Genomic DNA, 21,720 nt, shown 5'->3' on the forward strand with positions numbered 1-21,720 from the left:
CCTTGGAGAGAAGATGGGAACGAGTGGGATTTCAGATGAGATCCCCGAGACCTCTCTCTCCATCGCGCCACGGTGGGTACTGGCCTGGAGGCGGGTGGGGGAGGGCGTCCGGCGTCCTCTGCATGTTTGCCTGGCTGTGGGGTTGCTTGGCGTTGGCTCCTTCTCCTCCCTCCCCGCCGGCAACGGCTTCCGTGAGGTATTCCTGGAGGGCTCTGGAAAGGAGGGGTCCTGAAAGCCATCCTTCTATCTCCAAGGGGGCACATTAAATTGGAAACATGCATAGGAAAGGTTTCTCAAAGGCTTCCTGGGAGGAATCTTTCAGGTTTGGAAAACAATTTTTGGTTTCCCGAGGTTAGGTGTAGTTGTTTGAAGGAGGTATATTTGTTTTGGAATTTATATGAGAAGTGGAAATAAAGGTGAAGTGAAACATAAAAGTTCTGCTGTGATGTTGTTTTAATGTTATTGCTGGAAGTTCTAGGAGGTAAATTTATAAATGCAGCTTTCTTTACCATGTGGTGGTGCTAAAGAAGATGCTGAGATTACTGCCTTGTTTTCCTAATTAATGATGAGATGGCCATGGATTAAAACAGAAGTTTATTTACATCTGGACGAGCCCAGAAGTCTGCTGTAGCCAATGAAGTGTTTTGATTCATTTGCATGAGGAGTAGCATTAAGAACCTGATTTTAAAAAATAAATTATTGTTAGACAAAATGGGAATTCAGAACATCGCACTGTATTTTCCTTTGGGCAATATTGAGGTAATTAAATGAATAGAATAATTGTTTAAGGTCTATTTACCTAAATGTTATTTAATAATATTGTATATGTTTTTTAAAACATTGCTAGCTGGGAAGTTTGTTTTTCATTCTTTTCATGTTGCCTAGATAGCGTCACCTGGTCCAGTAAGTTTATACTTGCATAGATTTGGTTATATCTGCTATATATAAAACATTAATTAAAAATCCTAAGTAATATAAATTCTGTAATGGTTACCCAGGCACTAAGATAAACATGGATGCCAGTAACTCAAGCCAGCATTCTTATACTCGGATACACACATTTTCATTCGAAAATTAATGCAGAGTTGTTACAGAATTACTGCTAATACACCTACTATAGCGTAACAACTCCCAGGTTACAAATAAACACTTTTTTTTTCGTTTCAGTAAAGATTCCACATATTTATGGGAGAAAATGTAACCCATCAATTGATATTCTTAGTTAACAATTTCCATGGAGCATTTAAAAGCCCTGCTCTTCATTCAAACCTATTTTGAAATGTTGAAGAGGCATTTAATTCATGAACTCTTCTATTGCTCTTTATGAAATTTTTATGCTGCTCTAGACATAGAATTATAGGCTCCTCCTTCTCTGAGAGACAGCCAATCGTCATTTCAACAAGTTAAAAAAATGATCCCTTTTTAGCCAGTGTTTCCCCACATCTCACATTATTTCTTCCTTAGAAATACCTTGACTTTTTTTTTAATAGCCGGAGTACAATCACCAGAGAATCAGAAATGATATTTTCTTTTCCTTCAAAGGCATATATGGGTTGAATAAAAGGCTGTATTTGAATGGTATATTCAACCAAACTGGGAACCATTCTAGCTACTTGAAGCTGGCTTGCTGTCAGCGAGAGAGATCTGCACCTGAGGTTGCTGTTGATAATTAGACATCATTACTACTGAGAAAAGGGAACAAGAGAAGGGGAGAGGACAGGCTGTGGCTAATTAACTACTGTGTTTAATGAAAGAAAGGGAGACTGCTAGCAACTGGGAGGTTGGTTGTACGAGGAGAGAGTAGACACACCATACACAGTTAATTGAAACAATAGCTTCCAAACTGAAAGAAGCTAGGTTCTACCTCTTATTTTCCCCAAAGAATATAGATGTAGCTTTGAGAATATGCTTTCTCCTAAAGCCTAAAATTAGCCGATGATAAAATCAAGGAAGTGCTAACTGGCTTAAAATAAAAGATATGTAGAATACTGGAAAAGATGAAAATGCCCTTCAGTATTTGTCCTGGCCGTGCCTAAAGCTGAGAGGACATCTCTCTCACTGTTTAGATTACTTTGTGGCTGAGGAGATACTGATCGGTCACCAAGCAACAGCGTCCTGCAACTCAGCCATTTTAGGCCTAGGTGGGCCCTGTTTGCATGTGCACGCAGCGCACACGTGTATACACACACACACACACGCACACACACATGCAGCTTGTGGAGCATGGCATCTAGGTTTTTTCCATACTGCCCCTTTTATTTTTACATGATCTTTCACTATAAAGGTGTCAAAAATTTAGAAGAATGGCATGATGAATAACTCATAATAGTTCTGTAAAAGGTATAGCAAGTTTCTGACACTGGTTACAAAAAATGTTTAATCAGTGATCATTTTAAATTAGCATTACTATCGTTACTCGAGTTTACAAATTTGAGAGTTCTAGTTTAGTTTGTTTTTAGCAGCTTTTCATCTTGGTTGACATTTTTTTTTCTGGCAGCAATTAGTTGAAACAGCACCCATACAATTTGAACTACCAAAACACATTATACCACTTGATATTATGAAAAGTAAATTTGGAAAATTCATTAAGGCTTTCCATTAGTCATGAGACTCATGCATTATTGTGTATTTGTAAAAAGCCCACCACACTGTATAGACCAGCCGTGGGCAAACTACGGCCCGCGGGCTGGATCCGGCCCGTTTGAAATGAATAAAACTAAAAAAAAAAGAAAAAAAAAAGACCGTACCCTTTTACGTCATGATGTTTACTTTGAATTTATATTAGTTCACACAAACACTCCATCCATGCTTTTGTTCCGGCCCTCCGGTCCAGTTTAAGAACCCATTGTGGCCCTCGAGTCAAAAAGTTTGCCCACCCCTGGTATAGACAGTAGGAAATTTGGTGAACTCACATTTTTATTTGTTTTTCCATCTTAAATAGAGGCTGATGAATATCCAAACTGTAAAATCAAATAACGTGAGTGATGCTTTCGTGACCTGTATGTGTAGGGACAGACACTTACATCTAATTTTTGCCTTTTATGTATTTTTACCTTCTATTTATTCCAGTGGGGAACATGAAATGACTTTTTTATCCAGAAAGGAAAATGCATTATCTGTAGTATGCCATTTAAAAATGCTGATGTATTCAGTTCTGCAATCATGTAGCCTCAGATTCACATTGTTCTTGCTGTGCATGCTACTAATTGTCGCCGTACAGTGATTACAATAAATATTCATGGACTGGTTCATGCACAGTTACTGGCTTTTTGTTTGTGTGGTTTTCTCTGGTTTTGGTTATAAATTCTTGAGGCTACCTCAGATTGAAGGAAATAATGCCTCATACAGAGTCTGTATACATTCCACCTGGCCTAACATCATGCCTGAGGCAGATATCACATATATTAGGTCTGGATCTGGATGCTACAGAACTTTCAGAAAACATAGCTGAGGAGCAGCACCAGCTATATATTGGGAGACGTTATATCTATGACAGAGACAAATCGTAATTGTAGTCACTGAGACATAAGGGAAATTTTGCTTATCCCCTGATATGTTCACAGTGGGCATTGCTATTGATAAATGATGCATTTTTCTCTTCATTTGAAGTGTTTTGAGACACTCCCTATATAGACTAGGTCTTTGGAGTCTAAAGATACCAAGTATGTTTCTCAGCAATGTAGGCTATTAGTTGACTTTAGTGGCCCCTTATGAGTTGCACTGAGGAAAAAATTGTGAATGGAAAGTCCCTAGCACAGTGCCTATTTAAGACTCTCAGAGAATAGTGGGTACCTTTACTAGAGACCAGTCTGGCATGAGAATTAGGGGTCAAAAGGCTGCAGATATAACTTACCTGAATATAAGGAGGAAATCAGATCCTATTAATCTATCCTGTATAATAAAAGGCTAATATGCAAATCGACCAAATGGCAGAACAACTGGTCGCTATGATGTGCACTGATCACCAGGGTGCAGACGTTCAATGCAGGAGCTGCCCCCTGGTGGTCAGTGCACTCCCACAGGGGTGCACCACTCAGCCAGAAGCTGGGCTCACTGCTGACAAGCACAGGGGGTGGCAGGAGCCTCTCCCGCCTCCATGGCAGCACTAAGGATGTCCAACTGATGGCTTAGGCCCTGTCCCCCTGGGGAGTGGGCCTAAGCCGTCAGTCGGACATCCCCTGAGGGCTTCTGGACTGCAAGAGGGTGCAGGCCAGGCTGAGGGAACCCCCCCCCCCCACATACACACACAGAGTGCACGAATCTCGTGCATCAAGCCATATCAACACTAATAAAAGAGAAAAATGGTAATTGGCGTACGAGCTACCCTTTTCATTGGCTAATCAGGGCTATATGCAAATTAACTGCCAACTAAGATTGGCAGTTAACTGCCAACAAGATGGCAGTTAATTTGAGTATGTAGGCACAATGCAGGGAGGCGAAAGGGAAAGCAGGAAGAAGCCCCCTGCCACTGACAGTGATCGGAAATCCAGGGGGGAGCTAAGAGCTGGGGGGCAGGGCAAAGGCGGCCCTGGGGCCGCCTTTGCCCTGCTCCCCAGCCATGATCGGAGAATCAGGTGCCTTTTCCGCCCTGGCCAGTGATAGCAGGAAGTAGGGGTGGAGCCAGCGATGGGAACTGGGCACAGTCGAAGCTGGCAGTCCCAGGAGCTAGGGGTCCCTTGCCTGGACCTAAAGCGAAGCCCACGATCGTGGGGCCGCTGCAGCTGCGGGTCCCCGCTGCCCGGGCCGGACGCCTCAGCCAGAGGCGTCAGGCCTGGGCAAGGGGCCGATCCTGCAATTGGAGGGTGATGGGGGTCAACGCCTGAGGGCTCCCAGTATGTGAGAGGGGGCAGGCTGGGCTGAGGGACACTCGCCCCCACACACACCCAGTGCACGAATTTCCTGCACCGGGCCCATAGTATATATATAAAAGCCTAACAAACTGAATGACTGAACAAACTGGTTGACCAGTTGCTATGATCCGCACTGACCACCAGGAGGCAGACGCTCAATGCAGGAGCTGCCTCCTGGTGGTCAGTGCACTCCCACAGCCAACCTCCCATGGCCGGCCAACCTCCCGTGGTCTCTCCCCCTGAGCCAGCTGGCCAACCTCCTGGGTCTCTCCCCCGCAGCTGGTTGGCCCACCCATCGGCCCTGAATGGGGGCGGGGCGCAGCCAGCCAACCCTCTGTGGTCCCTCCCCCTAGTCAGCTGGACCCCCAATTGGCCCTGATCACCAGCCAGGCTGAGGGATCCCACCTATGCACAAATTCATGCACCAGGCCTCTAGTATATGAAGACTACCTCACACTAATTTTCTATGATATGAATTCTTTTTTTAAAATATGTTTTTATTGATTTGAGAGAGAAAAGGAGAGGGAAAGAGAGAAACATCAATGATGAGAGAGAATCATTGGCTGCCTCCTGCATGGCCCCTACTGGGGATTGAGCCCCCAACCTGGGCATGGTCCCGGACCAGAATCGAACCCGGGACTCTTCAGTCCACAGGCTGATGCTCTATCCACTGAGTAATACTGGCCAGGGCTGATACCAATTATTGACTTTTCCATTGGTTCCTTGTCTTATTAGTAACCACATTGGGATGAGGGGCAAGATTCAGCACTCGTATATATTATTTCTAAACCTCTTGAACCAGCTAAGATTCAACTTTTAAGGATTTTATACTCCAGAGCCAGGGGTCCTCAAACTACGGCCCGCGGGCCACATGCAAATACAAATATTGTATTTCTTCCCGTTTTGTTTTTTTACTTCAAAATAAGATATGTGCAGTGTGCATAGGAATTTGTTCATAGTTTTTTTTTTAAACTGTAGTCCAGCCCTCCAACGGTCTGAGGGACAGTGAACTGGCCCCCTGTTTAAAAAGTTTGAGGACGCCTGCTCCAGACTTTCTGCGTAGGATAGAGGAAAGATAAAGAAGCAAGTACAAGGATGTGGCAGCAGAAGTTCTGTGAACTTCAGTCCTGTGTGGAGAGCATAAAGGCTTTTCCCCAATAGCTGTTGTATTTGCTAAGACTCTTTATATCTAATCAGGAGAGATGAATGTGAATCTAATACGTTTTAGGATACATGCATTTTCATAATACTGGGATAACAAGATAAAATATACTTTGGACACAAAGATGGCAGGGTATAGATTTTAGAACAAGATTAAGATCCTCGATTTGATATTTACTGGAGCTAGGAGTTAGGGGAAGTTTCTTAAAGATGCAGTTTCTCTGTGAACGTCAGTAATAATATTTGCCTAACTGGCTTTGAATAAGAATAAATAATTATAATTCATAAGTACATAGCATATGCCTAGCACATAATAAATGCTAAAATATAGATACTCTTTTAAATATTATTAAGAAATCAAGAACACAGTGATATAATGAAAATTGGGTATATGTTATAAACTCAAAAAAACACGGTAACCAAGAGTTAAAATACTATATTATTCAGCTATTTTTCTTTTCTTTGTTTTGTTTTTGTTTGTTTGTTTGTTTTTGTTTTTTTTAGAAGGAAGGAGGGGAAGGAAGGAAGCATTTTTTTAAAAAACATATTTTACTGATTTTTTACAGAGAGGAAGAGAGAGGGATAGACACATCGATGAGAGAGAAACATCGATCAGCTGTCTCCTGCACACCTCCCACTGGGAATGTGCCCGCAACTAAGGTACATGCCCTTGACCAGAATCGAACCTGGGACCCTTCAGTCTGTAGGCCGACTCTCTATCCACTGAGCCAAACTGGTTAGGGCCAGCTATTTTTTTCTTGCGGGCTTATATATCTGTATGTACTATTCAGCTATTTTTCCTGCCTACTTCATTTTTAGAAAATAAAAATGACTTTGTAAATCTGGTATATTCCCATTATATAAAAAATCTAAGTGCAAAGGAAATAAAGTTGAAAAGTCATATTAAATCGCCTACCTAGATCTAACCACCATTAACTAACTGAATATTATTATAGATGTCTCTCTAAAGATTTATACCAAAGTATTAGATATAATGATTGATATAAAGATTAATATGGACAGGCAGAAATAATTTTCCAAACCTGGATGATAATTAGATGCTAATTTAAGTAAGAAGAATAAAAAGATTACCAAAATATAACAAAAGAAAAAGAAAGACATGAAATTCAAAAAATTGCTAGTAGATAAATACTTTTTCCCAGGGGTATTTATTTCTGAACTTAATAGAAAAGATTAAGAAAAATATTAAGAGATGGAATTATTTTTACCTATACATTTCAATGTTATAGATATCATTGACTTTCTCTTATGGTAGATGAGGAACAAGCCTATTTCACTTTCTACCTCCTTGTTCCTTCCTATTAATATTGTATTACATTTATTATAGTATAATTATTTTATATTTTATTGTATTTTTTGTATTTATTATATCATATTATATATTATAATTGTTTTTACTGTCAAGTATTTTTGTATTTATGTTATAGTATATAATTTAGTTCTCACAATTATTTTTCCTTTGTTTTAATTTCAATGCTAATCCATTCTTTGGCCTGGGTTTCCTTACTTCTGAATCTTTGATTTGATTCATTACATGATAGGCTGTCATTACTGATTTTTTAAAAAAATCTCAGGAACGGTTAATGTGTTTTATTCTTTGAGATCTGTCTGCAATTGAAAATATTTTTCATTTGCCTTTTTTACATAAAGTACAACTTAACTGGGTAAACTCTTACCCTTTGCAACAGCATAGATGGACCTGGAGATATTTATGCTAAGTGATATAAGCCAATCAGAGAAAGACACATACCATATGATCTCACTTATACATGGAAACTAATGAACAAAAAAACTGATGAAAAAATAGAAACAGAGGCATGGATACTTGGACCAGACTGACAGCTATCAGAGTGGGGGAGGGGATGGAACTGATGAAAGAAGGCAAAGCGATTAGCCAAAGAACATACATGCATAACTCATAGACACAGACAACAGTGTGGTGATGGTAGAGGGAAGTGGGGGTGAGGGATGGGTGGAGGCGGGTAAAAGGGGGAACCTGGGACATCAACAATAAAAATAAAGTTAAAATAAATGAATAAATATTTAGGGCTGATATTAAAATACATATAAATATACATTTTTGTATTTACTTATTCCAGTGATGGCGAACCTATGACACACGTGTCAGAGGTGACACGCGAACTCATTTTTTGGGTTGATTTTTCTTTGTTAAATGGCGTTTAAATATATAAAATAAATATCAAAAGTATAAGTCTTTGTTTTACTGTGGTTGCAAATACCAAAAAATTTCTATATGTGACACGGCACCAGAGTTAAGTTAGGGTTTTTCAAAATGCTGACACGCTGAGCTCAAAAGGTTCGCGAACACTGACTTATTCAATAGGTCATCTCATGTACTCTTTGGGGTATACATATACGAATTTGGAGACAGTTCTTCTAATCCATAGTAAAATATTGCTTCACAGTAGAACATTGTGGTTAAGACCTTACACTTCAGCTAAATATTATCTCCTCTATTACAAGGGGTGTCTCTGTACTTCTCCTGCACAATATTGAAATAAGATCTAAGCCATACCAATCTGTGACATCCATAAGAGAATTATATGCAGTTGGTGTTGGTACGAGGAAAGAGATTTCATCAAAGGCGTATTCAGGGAAAGGTGCCCAGTTAAGAGCTGATGTGTAGGGTACAGTGGGAAATGAGGTTGGAAAATGAGGCTGGGAAAAAATGATGGGAACTCTTTTCTGCCATGTTACAAAGTTTGGACTTCATTCTGTAGGGAGTGGCAGCTACTAAGAGTGTTAAAGCAGGTATGTCATGATTTCGGTCTTCTTGTACATAGAGAATAGATGTCTCTCAGTGCTTTATGTTGCAAAATATAAATCAGATGATTAAAGAGTAAAAGTTAAATAGTTCCATTGACTCACTATGGTGTTTGAACTATCCTATCTAATAAAAGATTAATATGCAAATTGACCATCACTCCAACACACAAGATGGCCATCACCAGATGGCCAGCAGGGGAGGGCAGTTAGGGGCGACCAGGTCGGCAGTAGAGGGCAGTTAGGCATTGATCAGGCTGGCAGCGAAATGGTTAGGGGCAATAAGGCAGGCAGGCAGGCAAGCGGTTGGGAGCCAGCATTCCTGGATTGTGAGAGGTATATCCGACTGCCTGTTTTGGCCCGATCCCACCGGGATTGGGGTGGGATTGGGCCTAAACGGGCAGTCAGACATCCCTCGAGGGGTCCCAGGTTGGAGAGCGTGCAGGCTGGGCTGAGGGACACCCCTACCCCCTGTGCACGAATTTCGTGCACCAGGCCTCTAGTAGTTATAAATAAATGTTATACAGGTATTAAAATCAAATTATCAAGCAGTAAATCAATATAATCCAGCAGCTTGATGTTGCTGTGTAATTGAATCAGCTGTAAAGATATGTCTTCATTAATTCAAAGAAAATATTAAAAATAAGATTCTATGAAACTTAAGAAAGAATAGATTTAAAGGCACTTAAAAAGAACATATATGGATCAGGATAAATAATTGTTGACCTCTTAGTTGTTACTACACCAACAACTGCAAAGACTTCCAAAAGAAATCTTTCTAAAAACCCAAGTAGAGATTTCTATATAGAAGACTTATTCAAGCACAGACCTTCAAAGCAAAGTGAATATCAATTCAAAAATTTCTTAACACATTGAGTTTATTCTTTAAGGCAATATTCTAAATCTCATCCCAAGTTGTTTCTTGTTGTTACTTTGCTTTTATATCCACGTGTCTGTCTCTGCCATTAAGGGCCTTCCCCATGGTTTTATACTTTGTGGTAAGCAGGATTCCACAATACTCCCAAATGACTCTCATGCTTGGATAACCCCCTCCCCCTTGGGTGTAGGTGGAACCTGTGAATATGATGAGCTATGACTCCTGTCTTTCTGTCATGCTGTCTGGTAGGAACCATTAGCTTTAAGAAAGGGGATCTTTCAGGTGAGTCTGACTTAGTCACCCTAGCCCTGTGAAAGAGAGCTTTCTTCCTGGCTCCAGGCAGAATAAGTGAGGGTTTCCAAGCCTGAGATGGATTCAATGCCAAGAAGATTCTCTGTTGTTGAGATGGAGGGGGCCGTGTGGTTAGAGCTGGCATTGCTGAGAGCATGCTTTGCCACCGCTAGCAAAACAGTGGGGACCCAAGTCCTACAAACACAAGGGGCTTAATTCTGCCAGCAACACAAGGGAGCTTGGAAGTGGGTCTTTTCCTAGTTGAGCTTCCAAATAAAAACGCAATTGGCTGACATCTTGATTTCAACTTCATGAGAACCTGAGCAGAGGGCCCATTTGAAATGTGCTGGAATTCCAACCCACAGGAATTATGAGATAATAAGTTTGTGATGTTTCAAGCCACCCAATTTGTCACGATCAGTTATGTAGCAAAAGAAAACGAATGCATAAGCATTTGGCATTAATTTTCCCAAAAGCATTTGTGCAGTTAAAACAAGTCAACTCTTTAAGAAACTTATTTGACTTAAGATTATTTTTGGTTTAAGATAGAGCTGGGAACAATTTAAATTTCTTTTATCCTAATGCGTTGCCATTTTATAGTTTTTGATGATATGGTCATCAATAATTTAGTAAAATATATAATTTTTAACAAATGATTTGAAATATTTAATGATTGCATATATATTATATATATGTAATATATAAATCATTTTTATTTTTCTTCTAATGTTTTAATTTTAAACTTTTTTATTTTATTATATTTCATCTATCTCCTAAATAGAACACAATATGGCCAACTGTGTTAGCTTTTTCATGAGAGGATGGAGACAGATGAGGGCCCATATCAAGAGATTATTATTCACATAATTATATTAATGCACATTTAAAAGTTTTTTTAAAAAAATATTTTTATTGATTTCAGAGAAGAAGGGAGAAACAGAGATAGAAACATCAATGATGAGAGAGAATCATTGGTTGGCTGCCTGATTGAGCCAGTAACCTGGCCATGCGCCCTGTCTGGGAATCAAACTGTGACCTCCTGGTTCATAGGCTGATGCTCAACCACTAAGCAACACGGGCCAGGCTTAAGAATTTTTGAAAACAATACATAGAAGAAACTATAACAAAACATAACATTTGTTCAGATCTATAGAAATAACCATTCTATAATTTTATTTTTAAATATTTTTCCTATGTAATAAAAGGGTAATATGCATATAGACCGAATGGCAGAACAACCAAACAACCAATCAAAGTGTAATATGCTAATGATATGCTAAGGCTGCTCAACCGCTCGCTATGACGTGCACTGACCACCAGGGGGCAGACAGTCAACTGGTTGACCAGTCACTATGACGTGCACTGACCACCAGGGGGCAGATGCTCCGACCAGTAGGTTAGCTTGCTGCTGGGGTCTGGCTGATTGGGACTGAGTGAGATAGGCCAGACATGCCCTGGAGCCCTCCCGCTACCCCTCCCATGCCCGATTGTGCACCAGTGGGGTCCCTCAGCCTCGTCTGCACCCTCTCGCAATCCGGGACCCCTCGGGGGATGTTGGAGAGCCGGTTTCAGCCCGATCCCACAGTCCACTCCCCTTGGGAGGGCGCCAGATGCTGGCCTCATGGCTGGCGAGCGCTGCTGTGGCAGCGGGAGCTTCTCCTGATCGGGACTGATTGGGTGCGAGCCCGTGGCAGGCACAGTGAAGCCAGGATGAGTGGGAGCACCGGGTGGGAGCTGCAGGCAGCGTTGGACTGTGGGTTTTGGCCTGATCCCTGCAGGCCACCCAGAGGGACCCCACCTGTGCATGAATTCGTGCACCGGGCCTCTAGTTTTAATATAATATTACACATTTTAAAGAATACATCATCTCTGGGGAGTAGAATATAGAAAATAACCATTATAGGTTGGTCTTTTCCAGTTGTTAAGATGTTAGAGGGAACTGGAAATGATAGAGAAGGAAAACTGTTTTGATTTTCTTCCCTTTTTTTCTCTGTGAGGTTTATGCAATAGGCTCTTCTGTTCCACTCTTCCTAATTTTAATCAGGTATTCATTTGTGGTAGTTCTTCTCATAGCTATTGATTTTTCAAGTGTTTGGGACTGTAAGAAAACCAGAAGGTGGAGAAGAAGAGTCAGAAATAAGCCCAGGAGTTGGAAGCTTAACTTGGGTAATAATGAGAAGAAATAACCTGTCATAGAGGCAGAGCTGGTATTCTCAGTAGCAGTAATGATTTTTCTCTCTTCTAAAGTTATAATGCATTTTCAGAAAATATCACATGACTATCTGTGTCTCATCATTGGGCATAGAGAGAGTAGTCATTGAGGTGAGATTGGTTGGGTTTTTTGAAGTTTTGTTGTTGTTGCTGGACCTGGGGGCTGGGTGTGGTAGAATAGCAGAGGCCTGAAGTGAGCCAGAGGCAGCCTTTCCCTGGGTTTTCAGTGGACCTAACTGCAGTTGCCAGATGGTGGAGGGTTTAGGCTTTAATCTAAGGACATGGGTCACAACTGAGTGGCACATGTTAGGATCTAGAGCAGGGGTGGGCAAACTTTTTGACTCGAGGGCCACAATGGGTTCTTAACCTGGACCAGAGAGCCGGAACAAAAGCATGGATGGAGTGTTTGTGTGAACTAATATAAATTCAAAGTAAACATCATTACATAAAAGGGTACGGTCTTTTATTTCAATAATTTTATTCATTTCAAACGGGCCGGATCCAGCCCGCGGGCCGTAGTTTGCCCACGGCTGATCTAGTGTCTAGCTGGGTCATATTAGTACTGTGCTATAACCAATTGACCTAATTAGATGAGATTTTCAAATCTAGTATCAAAGGTTTGTTTGTATTGCAGCTATGGGCTATTGTTCTCCTGCTGGTCCCTGCTTGCATGCTCATTGGTGTTTACCTGAGGTCAAGAAAGGAGTTGTGCTCTATTTGTTATAGTTCGTTTTTTTCTCTTTGAGAGCTACCATTACAAAACAATTCATTTGCTGATGTGATTGGCCTCACTTACTTGGAATATTTTAATTTAGAATTAGCATGAATTTGAATGGGGGTAGAATGCCACTACCTTGAACTATTAAAGGAGGATTTATCTGCAAATTCATAATTAATAAGATAGCAAGGGGGCATGCTTATCTTCTATAATGAGAAAAAACTTTTCCTTAAACCAGCTCTATCCTCAAATAAACAATTCATATGTCCAATTAATCATAAATGGCTTTCTACTTAGTACAATAGGTGTTATGAATTAAGTACCCTTTAGCTAATTTGCATTACTGCGTTTGTTGCCAATACATAGAGCATTAAGAGTGATGTGTTTCTTAGAACTTCCAAATAAGGAAGATAATATATCCCTCTAGAATTAAGTTTAAAATAATCAAAGTTAAGCAATTCAGTGATATTTAAAGTCACTTTAAAGTGACAGAGTGGCTACTATGCTTTAAGATTGGATGGTATCTTTTATGAAATTATTATAAAAGCTCTCTTAATAGAGCATCACTAGTAAATGAACCAGAAATCTCTCTTCTCTCTACAACATACTGATTCCCAGGGTGTGGACACACTCCTGCATAGTAGTCTACCCTGTAGTTACTTGCAATTTGTGCTCATAAGTTGAGTTGTATGCATAGCATTGGTTATGTTCTTCCCAAGCCTCTTTTTGCTATTTTCATTTCTAAGTATGTGATTTAAATATTTCATAAACTGGTGAAGTGATTGCAGGAACTTAATACAATGCTTTATAAAGGCTCAAATGTGAATCACTAAAAACAACTGGGAAAATAGGGAAAAAGAAAGAAAACAGGTTTCTACACTGCCTGGGTTGCTTCTCGTTTTACTTTAAAGTAACTGAAACTGGAAATCAGAGCAATGCATACTTAAAGAGGGCTCCAAGTGGAATGTCAATCAGTAGACGCGCATTTAAAGACCTTTGTCCTATCTTAAAAGTATAGACAAAAAAAGTTAAGCAAAGAATTATATATAATACTAGAGGCCTGATGCACAAAATTCGTGCAAGAGTACACCTTCCTTCCCCTGGTTGCCGGCACTGGCTTCCCTCGCAGCCCCTGCTTTGTCCGGAAGGATGTCCGGTGTAATTAGTGTATTATGCTTTTATTATTATAGATGTATTAAATGAAAATTTGATATTAAGATGTGTGTTGTATGGCTTCCAGCTTACGGTGGGTGCAGAGCAGATTTCTGTGGACGACCTGCTGTTCTCCCATGCTGCCGGCAATATTGAAATAAACGCTCATATGTGATTCAATCCTGTCTCTGCTTAATTGGCTCAAGTAGTGACAGGCAGCATGGACCCATTGATTGTCTGGTTACATATTCTGGCGACCAGGAAGGGGATGTAAGCAGGGGACTCCTTGGGTGAGTACTGGGGATCCCACTTGCTGCCTGGACTGGGGTTTCTCGGGGCTGAGGCCTGGACTCTTATTTGCAGCACTGCCAGGAATTTTCCTGTTCGGAGTCCCAGCCCCAGCCTCAGCAATCCCCGTTGTCTCACCTAAGACAGGAATCAAGCGTGTTTGTATGACATGAGAAGCACTTGCTGCTGCTTGTCTGGGCTTCTTTGCAAGGAGGCATGTACTGTGTATGGCCCTGGAGGCATTTCACTGCCTCTCCTCTGGGCGAGCCTGACCGGCTCCCGATGGTGAGAGACCTCCAGCGGTCCTGGGCCTGGTTTCCAAGCCCTTAGTCTGTTCCAAGAACACCATGCAGGATAAATGCCTCAAGGACTTGTGTGCATGCATATAAGCATAACCAATGGACATAAGACACTGGGGGGTAGGGGAGACTAGGGGACTGTCAAGGGCGGGGGAAAAAAGGACACACATGTAATACCCTTTGTAATACTTTAAGCAATAAAAAAAAAATACACGCAGGGGTGTCATTTTCAAATGACAGAAAACCCAAGATAAAGAAAAAAAAATCCTGAAAGAAACCAGAGAATAAAATACCTTACCTATATAGGAACAAAGATAAGAATGACATCCAACTTCACAGAAATAATGAATTAAATAAAAACGAAATATCTAAGGAGTTATAAAATTGTGTTTTTGTACCACATATGATTAAATTACAGTCATTCAATATAGAGGAAATAGTCATTTGTTGAATGTTATTTCCTGAACCTTTCAGTGTGGCTGCTCTAAGGCAAAAGTCAATGTGAAATGAACTATTGCAGGGGAACAGTCTTTTCCTGCTTGATTCTGTAAATGCCAAGAAATCTTTCCACTGTATGGAAATTCACTGCAAATTCCTGTTTTGCAGTGAAAGGGTGACTTAAATCTCCCGAGAAATATTTGCTTGAAGACCCTCAAATGCCTGCCGTGAACATCTACTCAAAATTCATGTTGTATTGACAGTAGTTCAGTGATGGCAACTTCTCCTCTAGGACAAGCCATTTAGTTTATTATTTATTGAATTAGAGTGTCTTCTAAAACCAGTTTGTGATTCCGACTCTGTGAATCTGATTCTAATGGTTTAAGATGTGAATGTGTGTAGTTTCCAGTCCCAAATGGCTCTGAGGAGCAATTTCCTTACTTTGATTAAAACAAGATGATGGAGTCCTTGTAATCTAGTTGACTGTCCTTGGTACTTGTTGGTGCACCCATTTAAGCAGCCATCGCCTCCTAACTTTAAGATTTCAAGAACCAGATACAATAGTAGAAATAATTTATCTGTGTCCTAGAGGAATACAGTGGGGCCTTGACTTACGAGTTTAATTCGTTCCGAGACCGAGCTTGTTAAGCAGCTCGTTAACTCAAATTACTCTATCAACTCAATGCAAAAAATCGGCGAAGAGACAGCCGCTCTCTCAAAAAACTTGTTAGTCGGGACACTCGTAAGTCAAGGCCCCACTGTATAAAGGAAACAGTTTTCAGAAAGGGCATTTCTGAAGGGAATCCGTTATTTAATAATAAATGCAGTCTTCCCAAACATAAGAAGAAAACAAAGGTGCATGCACATGTGCATAATGATTTTCTGGGGGTTTTTTTTTTTGGCCAGAAAATGAGATTTTATTACCTGTTGTGGGTCTCCGTGAATACATCTATTTCTTGTGTGGTCTTCCATGGTTATCTAGTTTTTTTTAAGTGGGAAAGTTGGGTAGGGATTAGATTGGAGATTAGAAAAATAAATTCATAATATATTGACAGAGCTTTAAAGAAAATATTAGTCCACTTTTGCACCGATGTCAATGGCATGCCATTTCACCTTACTGAAGTAATCCTAGCAAGGAATTCCAGACAGGGAGACACTTATTAAGGTTTCAGATACCTTGGCCAATGTTAATGGAGAATAAAATGCATTCAGCCACTTATAAAATTGGCATAATTGGCCTCAACGCAATGCCAGCATAAAAGCTTATTTTGGCACACACAGGTGCACGGCTACATTGCATATGTCTTGGGAAAACTAACGTGTTTTACAGACACTGAGACTTAATGGAAAACATGGTGGTATGACTTTAAAAGGATACTATCTATCAATAGTCATAAAATTTACACAAACTCAGTTTGGCCTTTTCATTATTTTGCATTAATAGAATCATCAAGACTTGCAACTTCTGTTTTTACTTGGCTGCTTGGATTTTTATGTTGATAAATATTAATTTTGTATTTGTGACTCATCCTTAGATTATTCTTTTTATTAAGTTCAGCTTTGAGAAAGAGTAATTAGAAAGGGCATATGCAGGTCAGAAATAAAATTCATAAAATTTGCAATTGAGAAAAAGGATGCAGTCATGTTTTAGTATTTAATAAAAACTCTTCCAATAATTTCTGATAAAGTGTCATTTTCAATATTATTTGTAAGATTTTACACAAACCTGTAAGTCACTTGAAAATCCCCTTTTCACTGTAAACTTCTATTAATTTGAATTAATTAGGTTGGAGTCAGTAAAATATCTGTATGTCAAGTCTTAGCTCTTTAATTTTATATATATATATATATATATATATATATATATATATATATATATATATATATCTCCCTCTCAGAAATCAATAAAAATATTTTTAAAAAAATCACTGCTATGGATAAACAAGAAGGCTTAAGGTCAGATAACACGATTAGTAATGGATAAATTTGTTTACCTAATTCCTAGCCCCCTTTTTGGTCATTTTATGCTTTATTAACAATAGAAGATCCTTGAATGTTCAAATAAGGAGTTTAGACTTTATTCAGTTGTCCATTGGTTTTCATGTTGGAGAATGGCGAAGAAAACATGATGTTAAGATCAGTATGATAAAGTGAACAGAATGGATCTTGGACAAAGTGGACAGATGAAACATGGAGGACACTGTGATTTTGGTAGGGCAGACCTGAGCTAGGGTAGTGGCAGTGGAAAATGAAAAGATAGACTTGGCATGAATTTGGGTTTGGCATCATTGGCATTGTGCCTTAGACAACTTATAAACACTGTGCAAAAGTAGCAGAACAAGGAATTTGGGGTTGAAGTACATACTGTTTTATTATGCAACTGTCTATCATATCTGCTCTTACAATAAGCCCTATTATCCTTTTAAAACATGTTTATTTTCTTTATAGTTATGTTTAGACTAGAGGCCTGTGGCACCAGTGGGTTCCCTCGGCCTGGCCTCTGCCCTCTCACAATCCGGCCCTGGAGGGACCACGGGAGGTTGGCCAGCTGGGGGGAGGGACCACAGGAGGACTCACCCAGTCCCAATAGGCCAGACCCCAGCAGCAAGCTTACCTACCGGTTGGAGCGTCTGCCCCCTGGTGGTCAGTGTGCATCATAGCAACTGGTGGAATGGTTGAACAAACGGGCGCATGAACGGTCGGACACTTAGCATATTACACTTTTATTATATAGGATTGCAACTAAGCATGTTTTTAAAAGGATAATAGGGCTTTAGTATTGACTGGGTGAGGGAGGAAGAAGAAATAGACTCAGAGGTTGAGCCTGGATTATTAGTGCAATGGGGCTACAGGCAGCAGGGGAGACTTGAGGCAGATTTGTGTCTGATGTATGTAGAACATGTGAGGTGTTTGTTTTGGAAATAGGAAACTTGAATATTTTTAACGCATAAGTGAGAGATTTCTAGCAAGGAATTAGCAATAAAGAGTGAACAATTCAGAGAAGTGCAAACTGGTTTGCAAGTCGTGCTTATACAAGCTGCAAACTTGGTGGACTCAAAAGGATGTTAAGAAAAGGACAAGAGAAATATGCACATTTAAGTCCAGTGAACTTTTGTTGGGAATTATCAGTTCTCAGCTATGCTAGGTGTGTGATGGTCAAAGGATTCTGTTCTTAGACATTCTCACTTCCATCTTCAATAGTGGTGCATGGCTATTCTATCCCTGTTGCTGAAGGACTCTGAGGGCAATACCGGTCACTTGGTTTTGGTTGACAAGGAGGGAACACATCAGGTTGACTAATGTAATTTTATATATGGTTTATATTTGTGAAATTTACACATTGACATATTGCATGACATCCTGAATTCACCATAGAGGACCAGGGAAATTAGATGTGTTAAATAAAAAAATAATGTAACACAACGAAGTGAACAAAATAGAGAATACGGGTGTACATGTGTCAGGATAAATGGACTTTCATGCGTAGTATTTCCACCCAGATACCCAAAAAGTAATGTTACATAGAAAATATAATGATAAATATGTGAAAATTTGGTTTTTGACTGTGCATGTATGCATCCTCTTTTCCTTGACATTGGCAATAGTAAAGCTATCAAACAGCACTTGACATGAAATTTTTTGCTTTAATTTCCAAAAAAGAAAACACTCTGATGTATTTGTAAAGCAATCAAAACTGTCTTTTGAGCAAGAGTAAAACAACAGTTTCTGTAATAAAATAAATCATTATTGTAAGGCAAGGCCCAAAAGTTATGTGATGTTTTCTAAAACTGAAGATATCTTTCCAAACAAGCTTGGTTGTTTCTGATAACACTAGAGGCCCGGTGCACAAAATTCATGCACTTGGGGGCGGGGGTGCCCTCGGCGTGGCCTGCACCCTCTCGCAGTCCGGGAGGTTCAGGGGAGCTGGCCTAAGTCGGCAGTCAGGCATCCTTAGCGCCAACCTCCACTGTGCTCACCAGCCATGAGCACGGCTCAGGACTTCTGGCTGAGCGGCACTCCCCCTGTGGGAGCACACTGACTACCAGGGGACAGCTCCCCCTGGTGGCCAGTGCACATCATAGTGACCTATCATTCTGCCATTCGGTCGATTTGCATATTAGCCTGTTATTATATAGGATTGTGAAACTACTTAAAGCCTAGTAACTAATCTGAAGTAAAGGGAAAATATTTTTCTGATCAAAGGACTGTTAGTTGTCACATCACATTAGGCATAGAGTGTAAAATAAAAATATATGTATATGTTCTAGACACATGACATTTTAGGTCTTTTGAGGCAGAGTGAGAGGAACTAAATTGTTAGCTTGCAAGAAGGGCAGAATCTCAGATCCTTCATAGTTCTTGACAGTTATCCAGATTTTAAGATAGACATTGTTTCCCATGGGGCCTGGGGGTATGAAGGCAAGCGAGACTGAGAAATGAACTGATAATTGGAAAGATAGAAGAATATGAGGTAACTGAAATCCTTAACCAGGGACAAAATAGACAGTGAGTATAGTGAGTGGGTGAGATGCCAGGAAAGAAAAATGTGAACCCCTAATCTGAGATAATGTTTTGCCTCCACAGAGATTTCTACTGATTACCTTTGAACCCTAACTTTTCCTTTCCCTAATTGCAGTCACGTTGGTTTATTACTTCTGTGTTTTCTTCACATTTGTTTATGCAAACATTTGGTTTCTTGTGGTTTATTCCCATAAAGAGTTTGACAGTGGGCCATTTGATTACTCCGTAAATCACATAGACAACATTTATAACAGATATTCCTTTCCCCTTCCCATCTAAAGGAGATTGGTTTGAGCCTCCATTCTGAAATTTGAAAAGTCAAATGCTCTCCCCAAATGTCTGAGAATTCGTGAGGAACTTTTATTGCCATGTAATTTTTTAAAAATATATATATTTTTTTATTTCAGAGAGGAAGGGAGAGGGAGAGAGAGAGAGAAACATCAATGACGAGAGGGAATCACTGATTGGCTGCTGCCTGCATGCCCCCCACTGGGGATCGAGCTCACAACCCTGGCCTGTGCCCTTGACCAGAATAAAACCCAAGACCCTTTAGTCCGCAGGCCGATGCTCTATTCACTGAGCCAAACCAGCTAGGGCTGCCATGTCATTTTTTTATCTGAAAAAAAAAAAAAAGTATCTATTTTTTCAGAATTCGTGTTATTCACTCTGTCCCTTGTGGCTTTTGCTGTGTCATCAGACTGAAATCACCCAAACGTGAAACTCGGGCTCTTCCTTGAGTTCCTTACTGCCACCTGTCTCACTCCATGTTCTCTCTGTTTGTTGTAGATTTTACTGACATTTGGGGTGAAATATCAAAGTAATGCAAACAGCATACAAGTATTAGTTATCCTTATATAGATGCTCTAGACTTATCTTCATGTTGCTTGCCCACTTTCCATTATATTAGTACATATATTTTTAAAATATATTTTATTATTGCTTTCAGAGTGGAAGGGGGAGAGAGAGAGAGATAGAAACATCAATGATGAGAGAGAATTGTTGATTGGCTGCCTCCTGGATGCCCCACACTGGGATTGAGCCCACAACCTGAGCATGTGCCCTGACTGGGAATCCATCCATGACCTCCTGGTTCATAGGTTGATGCTCAACCACAGAACCACACCAGCTGGGCATATGTTAGTATATTTTTAATTGAAATGTTGTTCTTAGGAATATAATTATAACATGCTATTATATATAAATGTATAATAAAATATATATTGTACAGACATATATACTATAATATACATAATATTGTATAATATTATAATGTTATGATAACAATAATAGTAATGGTAGAAATTATTTTCTTATTCAGAGAAAATGAGTATTGAAGTCTATTACACCCCTCAGTTTTTTCTTCTTGTATTTGTGGCTCTGTTATTCGTTGTATTTTTGTTAATTATTATATATTCTTGAGGATTGGCATTTTTATAATTATAAAATATCATTCTTTGTCTCTAGGAATAATTTTTATCTTAAAATCTACTTGGTCAAATATTATTATAGCCCCTTTACCTCTCCTTTGCTTTATGTTTACATGGTATATCTTTTTATCCTTCAACATTTGGTGTCATAAAATGTGCCTCTTATAGATATTTTTTCTGGATGTTTTAAAATCTATTCTGCCGTGTATTTTTTAAATTGTCCTACTTAATCTATTTACATTTGATGTTATTACTGATAAGGAAGAAATTATTTTATTTTTATTTTTTAAATATATATTTTATTGATTTTTTACAGAGAGGAAGGGAGAGAGATAGAGAGTTAGAAACATCGATGAGAGAGAAACACGATCAGCTGCCTCCTGCACATCTCCCAGTGGGGATGTGCCCGCAACCCTGGTACATGCCCTTGACCGGAATTGAACCCGGGACCTTTCAGTCTGCAGGCCGACGCTCTGTCCACTGAGCCAAACCGGTTTCGGCGAACTTATTTTACTAATTTGTTATTTGTTTACAATTTGTCATGTCTCTTGTTTCTCCTTTCTCACTGTCTTTATTTGTATTCAATGGTTATTTTCTTGTGTACTTTTTAGTTTTCTTTTTATTTCTTTTACTATATATTTTTGAGTAATTTTTTTTAGTGGAGATTTTCTTAGGAGATTTT

At 39.6% G+C, this 21,720-nt stretch overlaps 1 protein-coding gene across 3 annotated transcripts in view; it reads left to right on the forward strand.

The window, feature by feature from the left end:
• Positions 1–21,720, forward strand: part of NOL4 (nucleolar protein 4) — a 216,999-nt gene that overhangs the window by 2,966 nt on the left and 192,313 nt on the right. The gene's annotated exons all lie outside the window — the stretch shown is intronic.

The sequence above is a fragment of the Myotis daubentonii genome, chromosome 8, assembly GCF_963259705.1.
Source record: "Myotis daubentonii chromosome 8, mMyoDau2.1, whole genome shotgun sequence".
Taxonomy (NCBI): domain Eukaryota; kingdom Metazoa; phylum Chordata; class Mammalia; order Chiroptera; family Vespertilionidae; genus Myotis; species Myotis daubentonii.